This window comes from Humulus lupulus, chromosome 7, assembly GCF_963169125.1.
Source record: "Humulus lupulus chromosome 7, drHumLupu1.1, whole genome shotgun sequence".
Classification (NCBI taxonomy): Eukaryota; Viridiplantae; Streptophyta; class Magnoliopsida; order Rosales; family Cannabaceae; genus Humulus; species Humulus lupulus.
Window position 1 is genome coordinate 7244206 of NC_084799.1, and position 7684 is coordinate 7251889.

The 7684-nt window shown below is 27.6% G+C and overlaps 1 long non-coding RNA gene across 1 annotated transcript; it reads left to right on the forward strand.

Annotated features, from left to right (window-relative positions):
• The first annotated feature begins 2682 nt into the window (after window positions 1–2682).
• LOC133790531 (uncharacterized) lies at window positions 2683–4881 on the forward strand. Its single transcript, XR_009874030.1, has 3 exons — window positions 2683–2802; window positions 3304–3391; window positions 4649–4881. It is a non-coding gene; the product is annotated as an uncharacterized LOC133790531 (long non-coding RNA).
• The last annotated feature ends 2803 nt before the right edge of the window (window positions 4882–7684 follow it).

Sequence of the window (7684 nt, forward strand, 5' to 3'; positions counted from 1 at the left end):
TCATTGATCTCTAATTTTTGGGTATAACACTTGTAATTTGATTATTATTTTTTTAAGTTATTTGTTTTTTATATTGTTTTTATATTACTAATTTTATATTAAATTTTTCTTTGGTTATTTTACAATTTTTTTTTTTGTAATATGAATTGTTTTTAAAATTATTATTTATTTATTATAAACATTTTTTTTTAGATTGTACATTTTTTTTTTAAATCCTGGGTAGGGTAACCAATTACTTGATTGATCTTAAAAAAAAAGTATAGAGCTAAGTTAAATAACATGCACCAGGAGAGGTAACCAGTTATCCTAAGATGAGTAATTTTCTGCCATAAGAGAGGTAACCAGTTACCTAAGAGGGGTGACGAGTTACTCATATTAAATATGAAAAGAAATATCAAATTTGAAGAAAAAATGGAAGAACACTTCATTAAAAAAGGAAGAAGAAGTAACTAAGATTTCAGTAACATAAGTAACTAGTTACCATAAAGAAATCATAAATATACACACATCAGAATGTGAAAGTAACCAGTTACCCTCATAAATATACACACAAAGAATGTGAAGGTAACCAGTTACCCATTCACGTTGTCATATTTTTATTAGTTTTAATTTGGTATTCCTATAAGTGTTACGGTAATTGATTTGATTTTTTTTTTACATATAGTGGAAAACACTATAAAAAAATTACAATAATAAAAGATAATAAATAAAAAAAATAGTAGAATAATTATATAATGTTAAAATATATGTGTGAAAAAATTGAAAAAAAAAAAGAAATAGAATGAGAAAAGAATAAGTACAAAAATGAAAAAAAAAACAAAAGAAATAATGAATGAAAAAAAAATAGATGAATAAATAAGAATGAAAAGAAGAAGAAGAAAAATAATGGAAAAATGAAAAGAAAAAAAATATGAATGAAAAAATTGGTAGAAAAAAAATGAAAAAAAAGCTCATATGTGTGAAAAAAATAAAAAAAAAATGGAAGGAGAAAATAATAAATACAAAAATGAAGAAAAAATAGAATGAAAAAAAAACTGAAAAAATATGAAGAAAAAAAAACAAAACAATACAAATGAAAGAAAAAAATAGATAAATAAATAAAAATGGAAAAAAGAAGAAGAAGAATGAAAAAATTGGTAGAAAAAAAAATGGAAGAAAAAACAAGTAAGGAAAAAATAGAAAAAATAATTAAAAAAATAAAAATAAAATTACCTTTAAATCAAAGAAAATATAACTATGATAAAAAAAAAATGACATTTCCATATATTTAGTTAGCAACTAATTGTGTTTCCATACTTTAACTTTTTCTTTAATAAATTTCCCATACAAATTAAGAAAAATATAACTCACATATTTTTGCACATTGATGGTATAAAAGCCATATTTTTTAAAAATTGTTAGTGTGTTTTTGGGCTGGTCTATGCTTTGGGAGTTTTGGACCTGATCTTTGTTTTGGGCTCTTTGTTTTGGGCCAGAACTTTGAAAAGATGCATGGTTGCCTTCTCTTCTTAATGGCTAAATAAAAGGCAAGTTTACATATATATTTGTTCTTTTAGCAAAGAAAAATTAGTCTATTACTTTTATATAATAAGAGCACTCCCATCCGATGCTCTACTTTATCCTTTAAAATACCTCCCCAAAACACACATTTTTCTATTTTACCTCTAAGTTTTACATTTTACCATACATCAGATTCTCTATTTTTTTCTCTATATCATTTAAATATTATATTTTCAAATATTTTTTATTCATTTAAAATATTTTTTATAACTATCAATAATATCCTAATATATTTTAATATTATAATATTAGGTTAAAGGATGAATAGTATACATTAAATATAGCTTTGTACTGTAGCTATATCTAAAAATATTTGTAAAATACATCATCCAATGTATCCCCATTTTTGTTAGTTTTAGCTATTTTTTACATATTTTGGTAATTTAACTCACCCAATGTGAGTGCTCTAAGAGGCTAATTGAACAATCCATAGTGCACATGCTGTCATGTTTTTCAGCCCCTTTATTTGTCTGCCAATGGTAAATCTGGACAATCCAAACCAAAGGACCATAATGAGTTGCTTAATTGTCAAAATATTCGTTCAGCTTTAATCATTCATATTATTTATTTTTTCCTTTTTCATTTTGTCTTTTGTAAAAAAAAAAAGTTTCTTCATTTGAATCAGTTAAATCATTTAAAATTTATTTCTTGAATTATATTGAGGTGAATACATATAAAAAAATATATCATGTTTATTCTTCCTACTTTTTTTGTCTTTCACACATATTAAATTTCTCTTTAACAGAATAGCTTTAATTTTCTTATAATTTAGAAAATCCAAATTAAGAAACTTACATGAAAAATGTAAATTAGAAACACATTGACTTTTAAACAAAATTCTGAATCCGTGGTGGTTATAAATTTGTAACTAAGTGATAAATAATCAATACAACATGAAGGTACTACAGTTATGTTGAGTTTCTTTTCTTGGTTGGTTTATAAGCTTGTTTTGTTACAAGAATTATTATAAGTTTTTATAACAAATATTATAATAAGTTATAAAAGTTGTTATTTTTGAAAAACGGGCTTTAAATTAAAAGAAAGCCCAGTCTTTTGATAGAATAACAGAAGGCCCAATCAATAATTGCCTATTTCTCTAAATTAAATTCCTTGACTCGCTGGTTGATTTATTCCATTTTCTCAGACGAGCTCAAATCTCTGCAATGGCGGCTTGCACTGTGAATGTGCTCAGGTGACTGGCTCCAGCGACTCTGCTTCATCGACGTGCTGCGTGGTGCTCAGGTGAATTTCTCCGACTTGTTTATAACTTATTGTCCTTATGGTTTTTGTGTGATTTTGATATTGATTTATCGATTGATGATGGGGGAAATTAGGCAAAATCATCGATTGATTGATGATTTGATATCGATTGAATAAAATGTTTTTTTTTAGATTTTATTCAAGATGCTTTTGTCTTCATGCTATAGATATATGAAGTTATGTAAATGCTATATAACATAATATATGAAGAATGAAGTTATATATACATATATATTATGATTCTTCATTTTACAAACAAGATCTTGCTATAATTGAAGTAAAGTTTCCTGATGGTCTATCTATCTATGTCCATATAATGAGGCAGTGATGGTTTTGCAAAGGCATAGCACAAGCTAGCTGCTGCAATAGCTTATGCTTTATGAGTTTTTATCATAATGTTAAGATGAAATATTTTAGCTGGTATTTTTCGAGATTTGTTCTAATTGTCTCCATAATTGTGTGTGCCTTCTTGTTAATGGATAGCTTTGGAAGAAGGCCATGCTCATCTATTTGAAGAGAAGTGCATATGAGAAGTATATAGAATATTACTACCTCCTTATATAAGTTTCAGGTATGACTCTTCAATTTGTATTGTGTGGTTATTGAACATATTTCCTTTAGTTTTTTTCAAAAAAAAAAACATATTTCCTTTAGTCTTGTTGACAGTTAATTTATTACCAAAGTCGCTGTTTCCTTGCTGCTTCATGACCATTTTTTTCCAATTTAACAATTGTTTTTTTCAATACCATTATATAATTGGGTATTCATGTAAGTTAGGATCTAGGATCTGTTGCATATTTGGCTTTGGATGTTTAGTGTTCTGTCTTAAACTGAGACTTCTATCATTGTTGTTTCTGTTCACTTTTTTTTTTTATCTTTATTTAGTCAAGAAAGACAGTAAGACTTGTTCAATATTTTGAAGTCACATAAAGTTCACAAATTGCGTATGTAGCTTTCTTGTTATTCCTGATTATTGAATTTTGTTTATTTGTCTATTTGATGTATTCCTTTTACTTTTAATATTTTTAAATTTTAATATTGAATTTTCATTACGTCTCATAATTGACTGGACTTTTGACATCAATTTTCTTAAATTTTTTGAACAAATTGGTAAGTAGTAGGTTATAGAGCTACTGTGATTATTTCCGGAAACATATTGTTGGGGTTAGAGCAAATGATACCAAGCTTTGTTTTGTGATTACTCTGTTTAGTCAAAATGAGCTTAAACTTTGAATATATATATAGGTTTATTTTAAATTTAATATTGAGTATTGAATTTCAAGTGCCCCTAGTGACCTTTGTGCCTTGACTAAAATGCATGAGCTTCCGTATATTTATAAATAAATAAATAAAAAATTGTCATTTTCTTGAACAACATCAGCGTTATCATGTTCTCTTGTCTGTGACATCCTCAGCTAGCCTTGCAAAGATAGGCCTTACTGTCTTTTTAATAGGACGCATTCCTATCTGGTTTTGAATTCTGAAGTGGTTTAAATGAGTAGATAGACCTGAGACAAAATTTACCAACTTTTTGCCATTTCTGTAGTTTATTAAAATTTGACGCTTTCCGTATTTCCTTGAATATTTTGCATCTTATATGGCTATGTTCTTATGCTGAGCACTAAGAGAAGTCGATGTAACTAAACATTTACTAGCTCTGTCACTAAACATTTACTAGCCCTTACACTTGTTTTTAGTTGTTACACTTGGGGTTCGAACCCCAACCCAACACACACACACCCTTACAAAAATTAATCGTGAAAAACTTAGAAACAAACATACGAGGATAAGGTTTAGTTCACTTAAACTATGTTGTTCAAACTTGCAGAAAGTCTTGATCCCAGTTTTGCAAGAGACAGGTAGGTTACACAAGGCAATCTCATCTGATGTTGGATGATTTCATTAAGGTACTTTCCAATTTACTGTATAATCTTAATCTGTCATTGGTGAGAAAAAAATTCTTGGGTATAATTGAGGTCGGGATTGTGACCTATGAGCATTTGTAAACATTTTTGTAATATTTCTATTTATAGTGAAAGACATGCAGCAGTTCGTCGTGAATGTAGTCATAATTTGGTGAACCATGTGAATTGTATGTCTTATTATTCCGCATATATTTTGCTTTCACTAATCTATTTACAAGAAAATTAAGTTGCTAATTTCTTAACACAAATTATGGTGCACATAAAAGTGGTTCAAATCCACATTTTATCATTAAGGATACAGCAATGCTTTTAGTTAGATGGAAAATTTTGAGTGACATTTTTCTAATACGAAACGAAAACAGGCTGTTTTTGTAGGTTTGTTGTCGCATTTGCTATGCACTGTTAAATACTGCATTATTTTTTTGTTGTTGTTTCTATCAATTTTTATGGTCCATATATTGTTCCATAAAGTTTTGTTCATTTTTTTATTTAAGATGTTATAAAAAAGTTTAATATTTTGATTTATTGTGTTTCGCTGAGCTATAAGTAAACTTAGTTGTTGTTTTTTTAATTTTTTTTTTATGATATGATTATTCCTCAAATTGAAGTCAACTAATTAGTTGATCTTGGTATGGGACAAACACCATTGTCATAATTTGCAACTTGTTTTCAACAATATACATTTAAGTTTATTTTTATGCAAACATAGTAAACACAAATATTCATTGTAGTTTTTATTTAGGATAAACACTTTTGTTTATACTATGCCGTTTAGTAAATTACTTAAAGATACAAATGACCTACATTTTTTTTTATTATTGTTTTGTGCAAATTGACCAATTCTTTTGTAAGGTTGTTTTGGTGAAATGAATTATTTCCTGTCACAATAATGCTCCAAATTGCGTTGACAAATGTCGTTAAAGCCATTATTTTGATGGCAAAAAAGTCTAGCGTTTGTATTATATGTAGTAGTTATACTTTTCTTGCCATGCTTTCTTGTTTCAGTTGTATTCTAGTGATGGGAAAAAAATTGGGTTTCACAAAAGTAGATAATGTTTTATTTAAATTATTGTTAAAAAAATGTTTTATTTAAATTCCATAAATCTGAACTTGGAAATCAAAAACAAAAACGAGGGAATAGAAATGAAATTCTCCAACAATCATAAAAGGAGGTGTTGGAAGTGTTTGTTTTGAGTAGTTAAGTTGCCTTGAAAAGTGTATAGGGACTTAAGATAGAGTTAATATTAAACTCTTGTGTACAAAATGATTCATTTTACCCTTAAAATACATATGGGATCCACAAAAATTATTAATTTTATTCTTTTAAAATTTGAATCAAACATAGGAAGAGTTTTAGATTTCTATTCCCACTTTTACTTTACTCCATACCAAACACCTCATATGGGGTAAAGTGAATGTGGGAATGAAAATCTAAAATAATTTCCATGATTAGTTCAAATTGAACCAAATTTTTAGATAGTAAAGTTAATAATTTTTATGGGCCAACATGTATTTTAAGGGTAAAGTGAATTATTTTATACACTTAAGTTTAATATTACATTCATCCATCTTAAATCTCTCTACACTTTTCAATGTCACTCAACTACTTAAAACAAACACCTCATATAGTTTAGTTTTTTAATAGCTAATCCTAACAGTAGAGACGAATCTCACTTCAAATTATGTTCCACTTTTCCTCTAGTAACTGGCAAATCATTGTGGTACAACATGCAGCGCTCAACGGATAATTAGAAACTACAAACAAACAAAAAAATTACAACAAATAACAAGTTAAAAAGAGCAATGTTCAAAGATAAAAAAAAAACAACAATACAAATAAGAAAATGTGCTCAAAAAGAAGAAAGACTTTTACCAGCTATAAAATCATCGACATAGTCCGGCTCAATTTTTCCATGAGCCATTGCACCAACCTGATCCAAATGCATGCATAATATAAGTCAAATAACATTTATTAGAAAATTCACACTAGAAAAGTTATGATACATTTTTGTACGTACCACCAAAACGATGTCTCTATCACTTTCAAAGTTATGGACATAATCTTTCATTTTTATCAACTTTTCTGAGCTAAAAGAAAATCACTTCATTCAAACATATATATTAAGATAAATTTCATGTTATATGCATGATAACTTAGTGAAATTTTTTAATATGTCAACATAAGTTACTATCCAAAATATATGACAATTTTAATTTCTTGGACAAAAATATCTCTAACATTCAAATACTATTTTTCTCTCTCAGTCCAAACTCTCTCTCTCTTGAACGTCTCTCATTCTCTCATTCTCTCACTCTCTCATATTCTAATATTGTAGATCACGAAAAAATACCAATTTTTTTTTAAAAAAAATAATCTGAAACAGACATTTGAGTGAAAAATATGAACCTCAAAAGTTTTGGTCAAATTTCAGTGCAGAGTATCGAAATTGCATAAAAAAAAAGCATCGTTTTGGCCAAAAATCAAGTTTTCATGATTACATCGCAAAAGCATTGAAACATCATCGATTTGGCATCGAAAAAGCATCAATTTTGCATCGAAAAAGCATCGATTATACATCAAAAAAGCATCGTATTGGCCAAAAAATAAGTTTTTATGATTGCATTGCAAGAGCATCGAAACACCATCGATTCAGTATCGAAAAAGCATCATTTTGGCCAAAAATCAAGTTTCATAATTGCATCGCAAGAGCATCGAAACATCATCGATTTTGCATCGAAAAAGCATCGTTTTAACAAACATAAAAAATCAAGTTTTCATGCAATCATGCGGTTACAAGAATATATTCCCACAAGTTTAGGGAAGTTACAACACATATTCAAATTTAAATTCAAATAATAATAATACAACTTAAAGGCATTATTTAAATAAAGATCCCATAAAAATAGGGAATCAATACACGGTTTTAACTAATTCCAAA